Consider the following 15,273-nt stretch of genomic DNA (forward strand, 5'->3'; position numbering starts at 1 on the left):
CTTATAATACTTCTTTTTACATAAAAAATACTGCCGCTATATACCCCTTTTTTGGCTGATCTGTATACCACAGTCACATGATAAACCGCAGGGTCTGCCCAAGTGCTGAGTGTTCAGGTAGGAGGATATTTCCACTACAGCCTGTGTCTTCACGCCGTTATGGGAGGCAGAATCAAGATGTGACCTTCCACCCACTGTGTTGGGGGACCACTCTGACTGTGTCTTATCTGGCCTTGCCCAGAGAGACCCTGCAGGAGGGGGAGGATATGTGCATGCAGCATCAAAGAGCCTTTTTACACAATACAGAGGATTAACACCTTAAAGTGGTTGTAAACCTTTTTGTGTGACATTTACTTATAGGTAAGCCTAGACTAAGGCTTACCTATAGGTAGTGGAAATATCCCTTAAACGTGCGGCGTTTAGGAGATATTTCACTTGTAGTGACATCGGCGCATGCGCTGTGAAGACACAGACCACCGTGTCGTTTCTTCCCCCAGCATGTGCCGTGACTGACGGCGCATGCGTGGGAGTGACATCACGCGGCTCCCTAAGGAAGAGGGGTGAAGATGGATGCGGCCTACACAGGATACAGCGCTGGCTTCGTTTGCAGGTAAGTGTCATATAATGGGCTAATATGCGATGCATACTAGCCCATTATGTTTTTAATTTGCAGGCCTTGCGGGGAGCAAAAGAGGAAGTAAAACCCATTAGGGTTTACTTCCTCTTTAAGTTCCACAAGGAGTATAACAAGCATGCTGTTCTTTATATACAGAAACAACCAAAGTGATCAGGCGCCTGCTATAGAGACCTACACAGCAGAAGGAGCTAAAAGGTGAGTGTCCTGTAGATCTTAGCTTCTGGAAATAACTCCTGGGAGTGTTATAGTAGAGCTGCAACAAAGTTCCTTAAAGCGCTTAGACCCAGGTATATATCTGTGTGGATGTGGGAGAAAACTGCTGCAACAAAGTTCCTTAAAGCGCTTAGACCCAGGTATATATCTGTGTGGATGTGGGAGAAAACTGACAGTATGTTATACTGATTGCATAATAGATAACAGCCTCTAGAGTTCCACGAATAAAGGAGTAGTTTATTAAAACATCAATGTAGTAAAAATTGTATAAGGTCTGCCAATCCAGTGAGCCGGGCTCTAGCCCCATGTCCCAGTGGCTGTATGAACATGCCTGTCCTCAGATGGAGTGGTCCTGGATGTGTATCTGTGCCTGCCAATGTTACCTCCAGTGATGGTGGGTCGATGGATCCTGAGGCAAGGTGGATGGGGGTTAAGCTGTGTGCCATCCCGGAGATGGATGTAGTCAACCAGGGGATATGGCGGATCTCCCCACAGTGACACCATGCAGGGGCCGCGACTCATGATGACCTCACTCACTGCGCTGGTGGGGAAGAGCATAAGCCAATGGAGGAGGTGGAGAGAATTACAGCAGGGGGGCAGGTCAATAACGTGGTCCCGTCATCATGACTGACGACCTGTTTTTCATGCTCCTGCGCCTTGTCAAGTCATCTGCATATACACACTGATTTTACTGTTGTGGGTTTAGTAATGCTTTAACCAAAAAAGACCAAAGATTTTTAAAAACAATAATATACCTACTGGGTTATTATCCATCTCCAGGTGAATGGACACTGGTAGACCAAAGGTCCTCAGACAGGAAGTGATCCCCTATATAACCCCTCCCACACAGTAAGCACTTCAGTTTTCTACCAGTGTCTGCAAGGTGAATGGCACGGTTTGTTTGAGCTCTCTGAGCTCCAGGTCTCTAGTCTCACAAACGGTTCTTAAATGAATCAAGGAAATGACTGATCGGATCCATTTGACACAGGCTTTATATGCTTCGATAAATGGTACCCGAGCCTCGCAAATTAGACTAAAGATCCTGTGAGGTTTTGCCTGTAATGTGGCCTCCGGGCACTGGACCCTGCGAAGTGGAATCCTGGACACCCCAGTGCTAAGGCATTCATGCTGGGTGCTCTACAGGTCCAATGGAGTGGACCCTAAACATGAAAAGGGTACCCAGTCCTTGAAGGTCCTCAAGTGACAGGAACCCGCCATGATGGGTGAAGTTTGGACTCTTAGTTTTTAAGCTGCCCTGCGCCTGGACGGTGAAACCCCTTTACTATTATTGTGGGGTGTCCCAGTGATTGTAACAATCAGTCAAGCTAGCTAGAGGCTGGACACCTATGTGCGGTGACCATACAGTGGGGTTTTGGGCTAGCTGTGGGTGCTTGCAAAGTGTACTTTTTTTTTTTTTCTTTCTTGCTTGTGTCTGGCTGTTTTTTACCTGTATGATGGCACACAGCGGTGCGCCTTTTTGACTTGTTTCACCGGGGCCCACATGTGTTCGTAAGACTGCAGCTACGCTTCCAGAAGGCAACTGTGGGACACAGAGCAGGCTCTGAACAGACACTTGCAGCAGTTCATTTTTTCCTTACCCGGGTCACTTGACTCACCAAGTGTTGCTTGGCAGGCTAAAGGTGCTTAGCAGGATTGTTACATAGGGGCTTCTGAGGTGTTTTAATACTACACCCAAGTACTCTTTTTGTGGCTAGTAAATGTCTTCAAAAAAGGAGGAGCGGGACTAACACTACAGGGAAGGGCACACCGATTGTCGTCAGTAGCTCCTGATGAACCTAGTTGTATCCCCTGAAGGACCAGAGGCTTAAAGGCAATCTGAGCCGCTGCGTCTATCTGGTATTGTGCCTACAGTCAACGCTGCTGCTTCATCCTTTATCACTAAGGATGAACTGTCCTCAGCCAGGTTAGAGCACAGGATTGCTGGCATGATTGCCTCCATCCCGCAGGGTAGCAGGAAGCATGAAAATCTCCCTCCCTGGAGCCTCTTAGTCTGGAGCAGAAAGGTGGGTTGAGGATGGGGAAGAGCTTAAAGCTCAGGACTCTGTGGAGGGCCCAGCAGATGAGTCTGCTTCCAAGCAATTTGGACAAAAAGATATCCAGTTGATGACTGCCTCTCAGTCGCAGAGGCTTTTGATCCTGACTCTTACTGAAATGGTTCGTTCTGCCTTTAAGTTGCCTCTTGCAGAGGTGACTGAGCCCCCCTTGTCCTTTTTGGGATCCTTGAGGCCTCTTCAGGCCCGCGTAGGCTTTCCCTCTACATCCCCTGTTGGAACAGGCGGTGTTTGCTGATTGGGAATATCCTGACAGGATTTTTGTTCCTCCTAAGAAGTTTTCCCTTTTAATATCCTATGAGTGAAAAGTTAATTAAAAATGGAGCATGCCAGCAGTAGATGCAGCAGTCTCTTCCTTAAACAAGAACTTAACTTGTCCAGTAGATAACGCACAGGGTTTGAAAGACCCTGTCGACAGAAACTGGAGTAATTATTAAAAACTTCCTTTTCTTTGGCCAGTTCAGCTATTCAGCTAGCAGTTGCAGCAATTGGTATCTGCCAGTCCATAAAAGTTTAGGCCAAACGGCCTGATGGGTCTAACCAGGAGGATGATCTGCCTGAAAGTAAGAATGATATTTCTCGAGCGCTGTGTTTTGTTGACGCCTTAAAGGATTTAATACAGCAGGTTTCTCGTTTGGCTCTCGTCTGTACATATGCGCAGACTCTTATGGCTTAAGAACTGGTCAGCCTAGCTTCCTTGCAATAAGTTATTGGCAGGTTTCCCTTTTCATGGGGAACGTTTATTTGATCATTTGGATAAATATATCCAAAAGTGATCTGGTGGGAAAAGTTCTCTACTTCCTGTGAAGAAAAGCACCAGACATCCCTTGTTTAAAACCTCAGGGACTGCTTCCTCCAGTGTCTCAGCATCAAGGTAACAGGGCGCTAGGACCAGGAGCAAGCCGCAGGGCCAGAAGAAGCCCTAGGTCCAAGATTCTTTAAAACCCAGCACCAAGCCCTCCTTTTGAGGGGATGCCCCCACTCCATCGAGTGGGGGGGGGAGGCTGCTGAACTTTGCGGACACTTTGAGAACAATATTCAGGGCTAGAGTTGTGGGGGGGTTCCCCCTCAGGTTTTTAAGATCCATCGTTCCCTCGGATCCTCCAAAAGGAAACATATTGCTTCAGGCACTACATCATCTAGTACGGTAAGGAGTGATTGTAGAGGTTCCGGTATCTGAAAGGGGCACAGGGTTTTACTCAAACCTGTTTACGGTTCAGAAACCAAACTGGGACACAAGGCCCATTTTGGACCTAAGGTCCCTGAACAGGTATCTATTGATACAGTCCTTTCAGATGGAGTCTGTCCACTCAGTAGTAGCCTCATTTCAGAGGGGAGATTTTCTAGTCTCCATCGATATAAAAGACGCGTATTTACACATACCTATCTTTCAGCATCATCAGAGGTTCCTACGTTTTGCAGTAGAGGAACGTCATTTTCAGTTTGTGGCTCTACCCTTCGGGCTGGCTACAGCTCCTCGGGTGTTCAAAAGGTCTTAGCACCAGTACTGGGTCTTTTAAGGGCCCAAGGGATCCTGGTGCTCGGGTAGCTGTACGACCTCCTACTTAGAGATCACTCATTGCAGGCTCTAGAACAGAGCATAATATACACAGTGCGGTATTTGAAAAGCTTAGGCTGGATCATAAATACCGAAAAGTCAGCCTTGAAACCAGCTCAAAGTCTAAAATATTTAGGTTTGATCCTAGATACGGTTCAAGCAAGAATATTCTTGCCACCCGTAAGGATCTGTGCCCTGAAGATTCAGGTGCATCAGATAAGGGGCACCAGACAACCCTCCATTTGGCTCTGTATGAGTCTTCTAGGGAGGAGTGTATTCTCCTTCGAGGCAGTGCCCTATGCCCAGTTCCAGTCCAGGCCTTTACAACAAGACATCTTGTTGACCTGGACCAGAAGAGGAAAAGCCCTGCATTATCCAATGTACGCATAAGCCTAAACTGGTGGTTGCAGGATCAGAACCTGAGAAATTGAATATCCTTTCTCCTGGTAACTTGGAGAGTACTGACTACAGATGCCAGTCTCTCCGGCTGGGGAGCGACCCTAGAAGGGCTCAAAGGTCAGGGGAAATGGTCAGGGACAGAACAGTTCCTGCCCATCAACGTCCTGGAATTACAGGCAATGTGTCGGGCCCTATGGTCCTGGACGGTGGAGCTTCAGGCCTGCCCTATCAGGGTTCAGTCCGATTATGCCACTGCAGTGGCCTATATAAACCATCAAGGCGGTACCAGGAGTCGTTCAGCTCTGAAGGAGGTGAGCCACTTACTAGCCTGGGCAGAGGGACATGTGCCATTGATATTGGCAGTCCATATCCCGGGAGTAGAGAACTGGAAGGCAGATTATCTCAGCCGCCAGCAAATCTGCTTGGGGGAATGGTCCCTACACCCAGGAAATTTGCCAGCGTTGGGGTTGGCCAGAGGTCGACCTATTGGCATCCAGATTCAACAAGCTACAGCAATTTTGTGTCCTGAACAAGGGATCCTCTGGCAATCGGAGCAGATGCTCCGATAATTCCAAGGAGACAGTACTTCCCTGGTTTATGCTTTCCCTCTGATCCCTCTCCTTCCACAATTGTTGCGCAAGATTCGGAAAGAGGGGGGTTCCAGTCATTCTGGTGGCACCAACCTGGCCCAGAATGCCCTGGTTCCCGGAGATTGTGAGACTGATAATAGACGGGCGATGGACGCTTCCACATTGCCCCGATCTACTGTTTCAAGGTTCTATATTTCACCCCAATATACAGTTTCTAAATTTGTTGGCATGGCTATTGAAGCCATGGTGTTAAAGGACAGTGGCATCTCGGGATCAGCCGTGTCTACCCCAGTGAGTGCTAGAAAACCTGCCACTAGGAAAGTTTACCATAAGGTCTGGAAGACTTGTATTGCTTGGTGTGAAGCCAGAAAATGGCATCCTCAGAAATACGTGATTGGGAGAATTCTCTTTTCAACAGTCAGCTGTGGAAATCAAGTTGGCTTTGAGTAGAATCAGAGATCAAGTTGCGGCCCTATCAGTATTCTTCCAAAGGCCTTTAGCCTCCCATTTACTGATCCAAACCTTTATGCAGGGGGCAACTCGTTTGCTCCCCCCCCCCCACTATGTCACCTATGTGTCCTTGGGACCTGAACTTGGTGCTGTCTGTGTTACAGGAACAACTATTTGAACCTATTGAGGAAATTCCATTAGACTTGCTGTCACGCAAGCTAGTCTTTCTGATGGCGATCACCTCGGCGTTGTGTCGGAGTTGGCAGCCGTAGGAACCATACTTGATCCTTCACCACAACAGGGTTGTGTTACGACCTGTTGCATCCATTTTGCCAAAAGTGGTGTTGGCCTTTCATTTTAATCGGGGCGTTATTTTGCCGCCTTTTTTCTCTCAGCCTCGTTCGGCGGAAGAGAGACGACTGCATTCTTTAGACGTTGTCCGGGCAGTCAAGGTTTATTTGTCTATATCCAAGGATCAGACTTTTTTTTTTTTTTTGTTTTGTTTTACCAAAAGAACCCAAGAAGGGGCAGGCAGCTTCCAAAACTTCCATTGCTAATTGGGTCTGTCAAGTGATCATTCAGGCCTACGGTCTGAAACATAAAGCTCCTCCCTTTAGGGCGAGATCTCATTCTACCAGGGATGTAGGAAGCTCCTGGGCTTTTCGCCATCAGGTATCTGTACCTTGTAAGGCTGCTACCTGGACTTCAGTGCATACGTTCACAAAATTTTACCAAGTGGATGTTTGTGTAGCCGAGGATTTGGCTTTTGGCCGCAGTGTACTGCGGGCTGCCATATAAGTTCTGATGGGTATTGTCCCAGTAGGTAATGAATATTAGCCTGGCTCTGTGTCCCATGATGTACTCAAATAAAAGGATTTTACAGGTAAGTATGACAAAAAATCCTATTATCCAGTAAAATCAAATTTCTTCATAAAGTTGGGACAAAATGTATTCTTCTACATGTCTTTGGTTAAAAAAAGTGTATATTAATTGGTTTGTGTGCAAGTTATAGCTTCTTCAAACTGATATACAGTTAGGTCCATATATATTTGGACACGGGCACAATTTTCATACTTTTGGCTCTGTATGCCACCGGAATAAAATTAAAACAAAACAATTCAAATTTGAAGTGCAGACTTTCGGCTTTAATTCAAGGGGTTGAACATAAATATCAAGTACAAATTTTAGGAACTGCAACCATTTTTATACACTGTCCCCCCGTTTTCAGGGGCTCTAATGTTACTGAACAAATGAATATAATCATAAATAAAATTTTCATTTTTAATTTGTTTAGAATCCTTTACTGGCAATGACTGCCTGAAGTCTGGAACCCATGGACATTACCAAAGACTGGGTTTTGTCCTTTCTGATGCTTTGCCAGGCTTTAATTGCAACTGTCTTCAGTTCTTTGTGGGTCTTTCTGCCTTTTAGTTTTACCTTCAGCAAGTGAAATGCATGTTCATTTGGGTTGAGATCAGGTGATTGCAGAATATTCCACTACTTTTTCCTTCAAAAGCTCCTGGGTTGCTTTTGCAGTGTGTTTTGGATCATTGTCCTGCTGTACTATGAAGCGCCATTCAATCAACTTTGCTGCATTTGGCTGAATCTGGGCTGACAGTACATCTCTAAACGCTGCAGAATTCATCCGGCTGCTTCTGTCTTCCGTTACATCAATAAACACCATGCCATCACACTGCCTAAACCATGTTTTACAGATGATGTTGTGTGCTTTTGGTCAAGAGCCCGTTTCAAGCCTTCTCCACACTTTTTTTTTTTTTTTTTTTTTTTACTATCGTTCTGGCACAGATTAATCTTGGTTTCATCTGCCCAAAGAATGATTTTCCAGAACTGGTCTGGCTTTTTTAGGTGTATTTTGGCAAAGTCTAATCTGGCTTTTCTATTCTTCAGGCTTATGAATGGTTTGCACCTTGTGGTGAACCCTCTGTATTTGCTCTCGTGAAGTCTTCTCTTGATTGTAGACTTTGACAATGATACGCCCACCTCCTGGAGAGTGTCCTTCACTGGATGTTGTGAATGGGTTTTTCTTTACCATAGAGAGGATTCTGTGATCATCCACCACTGTTGTCTTCCGTGGACATCTAGGCCTTTTTATGCTGCTGGGCTCACCAGTGCATTCTTTCCTCAGAATATAGCAAAGTGTTGATTTGGCCATTTCTAATGTTGCTGCTATCTCTCTGATGGATTTTTCTCATTTTTGAATCCTTACAATAGTCTGTTTAAGCTGGGTACTGAGCAGCGTGATCTGCGGTTTCTACCGGACACATTGGTCAGGGGATTGCATTGCTGCATGCCCAAGGGCACATGTGCTCAGCGACGTATCAGTATGGATGGATTAAAGGAAATAAATGCTGTGTGAATCATATTGCCCTTACTCAAATGGCCACAGCCAGCAATATTTGGGGGGGGGGTGTTAAAGTGATTTCTTAACAAGATAAAACATGCAGACATTGATGTATGGGGTATTTTGCTTTGAATATTAAAAATTAAATGGTGGTTTTGGTTTGTGGTCAGATGCAGTGAAGGACTCCTTTTTTTTGGTTTTATTTTAAAGTTGTCTTACCTGATCCCAGCATTACATGTGGTATTCTTTCATGCCCAGCCATGATCATCCATAACCAGCCATGCCCAGCCGTGCTCATCACTGCCCAGCCATGCTCCTCTGCCACATCATTTCCCATCCGACCCCGTCAGTGCTCACCCGTGCCACATCCATGCCACTATAGTGCCCTACAGTGCATCACAAAAGCTATGTAAAAGGACAACTTTGTGTAAAGAAAAAAAAAAAAAAAAAAATTGTTTTCGTTCCACATTTTCCAAAAACTTGTGAAAAAAAAAAGACATGTTCGAAAGACTCATGCTTCATAGAATATACGTTGGGGAGTTTGCTTTCCAAAATGGGGTCATTTTTTGGGCGTTTCCATTGTCCTGGTGCTCCAGGGCCTTCAAAAGTGTATTAGGTAGTCAAGAAATTATATGTGTAATTTATGTCCCTAGAATACCTGATTGTGCTCCCTGCATGTTGAGCCTCTGTATGTGGCCAGGCTGTGTAAAAGTCTCACATGTGGTATCGCCATACTCAGGAGGAGAAGCAGAATGTGTTTTGGAGTGTCATTTGTGGTATGCACAGCGAGAGAATGTGAGGAATAACCTGTTACTATGACAATTTTGTGGAAAGAAAAACAAAAAAAACTTAATTTTGCAAAGAATTGTGGGGAAAAACTACAATTTCAAAAAAATCATCATGCCTCTTACTAAATACCTTTTGAATGTCTGCTTTCCAAAAAGGGGTCATTTGGGGGATATTTGTACTTTCCTGGCTTGTTGGTGTCTCAAGACATGAGATGGGCCTTCAGTACATCAGGTGTGATCAATTTGATTGGTGATTGGCACCATTGCAAGTGATTGGCACCAATGCAAGTGATTGGCACCATAGCTTGTAGACTCTTTAACTTTCACAAAGACCAAATAATATTCACTGATATGGGTTATTTTTTACCAAAGATATGTAGCAGTATAAATGTTTGCCAAAATTTATGAAGAAAAAAATATGAATTTTGCTAAATTTTTAGAACAAAGAAAAATGTAACTTTTTTTTTACAAAAATTTTTGGTCTTTTTTCAATTATAGCGCAAAAAAATAAAAAAAAAAACAGTGGTGATTGAATATCCCCAAAAGAAAGCTCTATTTGTGTGAAAAAAAGGACAAACAGTGTTGCATGACTAAGTGATTGTCATTCAAAATGTAAGAGCGCGGAAATCTAAAAACTTGTTTAGTTAGGAAGGGGGTTTAACCTCCCTGGCGGTTTTCCCGAGTGTGGCTCGGGGTTAAAATTCAGTCCCATTAGCGGTAACCCCGAGCCACACTCGGGATCGCATTGCAGGATCCTGGGGCGGCGTTACTTACCTTTGTCCCCGGGATCCTGCGATGTCCCCCGCAGTGTCCGAGGGCTCCGTCCTCCTCCGAAGCCTCTCTGTGCCAGGCTCCGTTCCCTGCGAGCGGCGCGACACACGGGGGCGGAGCCTGGCGGCAAATTAAAAAAAAAGTAAAAATCATAACACATACAGTACTGTAATCTTACAGATTACAGTACTGTATGAAATAATTTCACATCCCTTTTGTCCCCACTGCTTTGTCCTATGCCCTGCATGCAGTTTTACATGATATACACTGTTCTTTCTGCCTGGAAACTGGAGATTGTCCATAGCAACCAAAAAGTGTCCCTTTACGGCAAAAGTGGCTTTAGACCAGCTAGAAAACAGCGATAGTAAATTAGAACACTTGCAGAATTGAGCGATAGTGAATTGTGGGGAAATTTATTTTATTACTATTTTTTTTTTTTTTTTTTTTTTTAATTATTTATTTTTATTTATTATATTATAATTTATGTTTTTGTGTTTCAAACTTTATCATACCCGGGATATCTACTAGACTCTGGTTTGGACAGATTTAAGTGTGTTATTGTTAAGATTTACAGACCTACAATATAAAACGCCAAATTTCCATGCAAAATAATTGTACCGCTTTCAGCACCTAAAATCCGAAATAATCATACCGCCAGGGAGGTTAAGTGCCCAGTGAGCAAGTGGTTAACCACTTCAGCCCCAGACGAATTTACCCCCTTCCTGACCAGAGCACTTTTTGCAATACGGCACTGCGTCGCTTTAACTGACAATTGCACGGTCGTGCGACGCTGCACCCAAACAAAATTTTGGTCCTTTTTTTTTTTTTTTTCCTACAAATAGAGCTTTCTTTTGGTGGTATTTGATCACCTCTGCGTTTTTTTATTTTTTGCGCTATAAACAAGTGACAATTTTGAAAAAAAAGCAATATTTTTTACTTTTTGCTTTAATAAATATCCCCAAAAAATATATAAAAAAAAAACTAATTTCGTAGTTTAGGCTGATATATATTTTTCTACATATTTTTAGTAAAAAAAAAAATCGCAGTTAGCGTATATTGATTGGTTTATAAGTTAGTGTCTACAAAATAGGAGATAGATTTATGGCATTTTTATTAATTTTTTTATTATTAGTAATGGCGGCAATCTGCGGTTTTATCGTGATTGCGGCGGACACTTTTGACACTATTTTAGGACCAGTGACATTTATACAGCGATCAGTGCTATAAAAATGCACTGATTACTGTGTAAATTACACTGGCAGGGAAGGGGTTAAACACTAGGGGTTGGCTGATCTGCAGAGAGAGGAAAACATTCATTGATGTTCGCAGACGACTCAGAGACAAGAACATTAAATATGGCATGCTCTACCCAAGCGGCTTACGAGTCCAACATGACGGAGCGACCCGCTTCTTTGACAACCCAGCGGATGCTGACGACTGGCTGACCAGCTTGCGTTTCTTTTCATTAAGTCATCTGATGCACGGATCTTCCACATCCTGGTTTTGCTCTATCCTACTAAACTATCTGTAAACACCGTAGTCACCTCAAATGTACCTCTACACGTTTGCTTTGTTCTTTTCTCTAAAGAGCGGAGCGCCGGGTGCTATCTTCCTATAGGGAGAACTCCACTAACCGGTGGAACTATACAACTGCTCCAGATCGCCTGATCCTCCTGGCTGTGTTGGGATACATATCCCCTAACCCTCACCTACTGTTAGAGGTTGAACACTAGCTGGGGTGATCCCAGGAACTTTGAGCCTCAAGTAAGAGACATTTACTATTCAAAAGTTGAGCTTAAATTCAGCTCGGAGCTAATGAAGACTGCACTGTGACCTGTCAATCAGGTTCACAGGCATTGTGTTTTGTTTTTTTGGGTATAGGCCGCTTCCTGGCCTCCCCCATGATCTGGGGGACGCTGGGAAATGGTAGGATAAGCACCTGGTGCTTGGGAAGTTTTAAATTGGTTGCTATGTTTTCTATGTTATGTGTGGTTGGCTCTGGCTCTAAATACACTCATCAAGTGGGACTCATTCACCCTGAAGTTAGCAATTCTCCCCTGGGATCATGGCGTCACATGATCAGGGAATGTCAGTGATATCCTGGAATGTCAGAGGCCTCAACCCCAAATTTAAAAGGGCACTGATGTTCCAGTATGTCAATACGCACAACCTGCAGATACTGATCCTACAGGAGACCCACTTGATGGGTGGCAAACTGGCCTTGAAAAAGCCCTGGGTTCAGAAAACCTTTCATGCCACGTATTCCTCATATACCAGGGGGGTCTCAATACTGATAAATAAATTCTACCCGTGTAATGTTGAGGAGGTTCATACAGACCCCCATGGCAAATTTGTAATTTTGGTATTGACGGCCTGGCAACAAAGGTATGTCGTAGTAGGAGTTTATATCCCACCACCTTTCAAACCGGAAGTGCTATACACTAATTTGGAGAGGATTACCCCGTACTGTCCAGCTAAATTGTTAATCCTAGGAGACTTCAATAACACCCTCTCCCCTGATCTTGACAGGCCCACGCCTTCACAGTCCTCTACTGGGGACCTGTTGGGGTGGACACTTTCAGCAGGGGTTACTGAGGTGTGGAGGTGGTTACACCCCCAGACTAAAGCTTATTCATGTTTTTCTACCTCATATAAAACCTCCTCTAGAATTGACTATGCGTTTGCAAATCAACTTTTGCTAAATATCATAGCGGAGGCAACATACCTACCTAGCGGGCTTTCTGATCATTCCCTCCTCAAGATCACTATGCGGACCAGAGACAAATGCAGTAGCGCTTTGGGGCCCACTGGATCTCCCATGATGAGATTGCAGGGCAGACTCCACAAACATTGCGCGAATTTTGGGAACATAATGCGGGGTCATCCTCTCCCCCCATAGTTTGGGACGCCTTCAATGCGTTCACTAGAGGACACTACATGTCTGCAATTAAGGCGGTGAAAGTAAATCAACAAGCCAGCACAAGGCGGTTGGAGGTGGAAATTGAGGCGGCATCAGCCACTTACAGGTCTGACCCCTCGGTTTCCAATTTTGAACTGCTGCAGTCCACAAAGGGAGATCTCCACCTCCATCTCACTGAGGTTATGTGCTTAGAGTTGTTCCACACCAAACAAAGATTCTTTGAGCAGGGTGATAGAAATGGCAGACTACTGGCAATGATGTGCCATAATGACAACCCCATAACTCTGATCCCCAAATTGATCTCTCCCAGGGGTGACTCTATTACGTCCCAAGAGGATATCCTAAAGGAGTTTGTCCTTTTATCAGACACTATACAGTCCCACGCTCCCTCAGGATGTGACTCCTGGCGAGATGGCACCTCTCCTGGACCCCCTGGCTCTGGGGTGGCTCTCAGATGAGGAGAGGTCCCATCTGGTTAGGCCTATCACTGCGGAGGAGGTACATGCTATCATTAACACACTGGCAACTGGGAAGGCCCCGGGTCCTGATGATCTACCCGTCGAATTTTATCAGCCTCATGCGGATCTACTGGCCCCCCTGTTGGCAGACCTGTATACCCGATGTCTGGAGGAGGGAGCGCTCCCACCCTCTATGGCAGATGCGCACATTATTCTAATCCTTAAGCCCAATAAAGATCCCAAACAGTGCGCCTCATACAGGCCCATCGCACTTCTTAATATTGATTTCAAAATCTTATGTAAACTAATTTCTGTTAGACTCAACCCACTTCTGCCCTCCATTGTAGACACAGATCAGACTGGGTTCATGGCACATAAATCGGCGAATATTAACCTCCGCAGATTATTCACCAACTTACATGCCATACATGACAATATGGGCACTAGAACGGTTGCCTCCTTCGATATCGAAAAGGCATTCGATTTGATCGAATGGCCATTTCTCTGGGAATCTCTGCGGAGGATGGGTTTTTATTGCCTGGCTGTAAACTTTATACAAATCTCCGAAGGCGGCAATCAGATTGGGAGGTACTGTTTCTGCCCCCTTCCCCCTGTCCAGGGGTACCAGCCAGGGCTGCCCCCTCTCTCCAGCATTGTTCACAATAGCTATGGAACCGGTGGCGGAGGCACTGCGGGTCTCGCCCCCATATAAAAGAATTAAAAATGGCGTGGCTGGAGGAGAGGGGTAGCTCTGTATACGGACGACCTGCTCTTTCTGAATGACACGGACTCCTCTCTTAGAGAAGCGCTGCAAGTATTGACTGAATTCTCCAAGGTAACAGGATTACGGGTGAACTGGACAAAATCCCAGTTGCTGGCTATTGACCCTGAGGCAAAGAGACTAGCCCCACCGAATCTGCAGATGCAATGGGTGGAAGAAATAGTGTACTTGGGGGTACGCGTCTCGAGAGACGCATCCAGCTTTATCCCCCTTAACCTAGACCCGGTAGTCCAAGTAGTCAAGGCCAAACTAAAATCCTGGGAGAACCTTCCTCTATCCCTATTAGGCCGCATTAACTTAATTAAAATGAAAATCAAACCTAAATTTACATACTTATTTCGTAATCCCCCACAATGGATATCTTGCTCATTTTTCACGAAATTGAACCGAATTTTCTCCTCCTCCTTCCTCTGGGGTCCAAACCCCCCTAGATTTAAACTCTCCACACTGATGCGTCCGGTGTCGCGGGGGGGCTGGCATTTCCAGAGTCCAGCTGGTCACGGCAGTTTTGTGGCTAGTACCAGATGCGTCCAACCCTGCTGCGGTTCTGGAGGCTGCAGTGGTCCGCTCTGTGGAAGCCCTAACACATTTACCCCTTCGAGGTCCCAAGGCTCCATATGATTTGACTACCTCCATGCACACGACTCTAAAGGCCTGGAGGGCGGGACTGGGACTTGAGAATTTCCCACGGAATGCAGTCTCCCCGCACACCCCCCATGAAACAACCCTACCCTACCCCATCTCTACTCACTACCAGACCCTAAAATATGGGCCAAATGCGGTATTAAACTGTTATCTGACCTCACCACCGGCACCGCCATACACCCCTACAGTCACCTAGTATCCCACAACAATGTGCCTCCCTCGCATCAATTTCGCTATATGCAACTGTCTCATGCGTTTAAAGCCCAAATAATACCCAACGAAATGCAAATAGTGCAATCCGATTTGGAGAGGGTCACAAGATATGAATGCACCAGGAAACCAACCTCGGTCCTCCTCCATTTCCTCTCCAGATCTGTCAAAGCTCCGGCAGCGATGGACACAGGATATCCCAGCACTAGACTCCGAGGATTGGGAGGACATGTGGGATTTCCCCTTCAATGTCCTGGTCTCACTTTGAGACTGTCTCATACAATACAAAATACTACACCGGGCATATCTCACCCCGTATAGATTGCATAAAATGAGAACCTCCCTGTCCTCAGAGTGTTGGAGATGTACTGGGGATCCGGGTGATTTTATACACATTTTCTGGTCCTGTCCAGCAATTA

General features: G+C 45.3%; 1 protein-coding gene across 11 annotated transcripts in view; it reads left to right on the forward strand.

The window, feature by feature from the left end:
- MARF1 (meiosis regulator and mRNA stability factor 1) overlaps positions 1-15,273 on the forward strand; it is a 453,542-nt gene that overhangs the window by 375,586 nt on the left and 62,683 nt on the right. The window lies entirely within an intron of this gene.

The sequence above is a fragment of the Aquarana catesbeiana genome, linkage group LG06, assembly GCF_042186555.1.
Source record: "Aquarana catesbeiana isolate 2022-GZ linkage group LG06, ASM4218655v1, whole genome shotgun sequence".
Classification (NCBI taxonomy): Eukaryota; Metazoa; Chordata; class Amphibia; order Anura; family Ranidae; genus Aquarana; species Aquarana catesbeiana.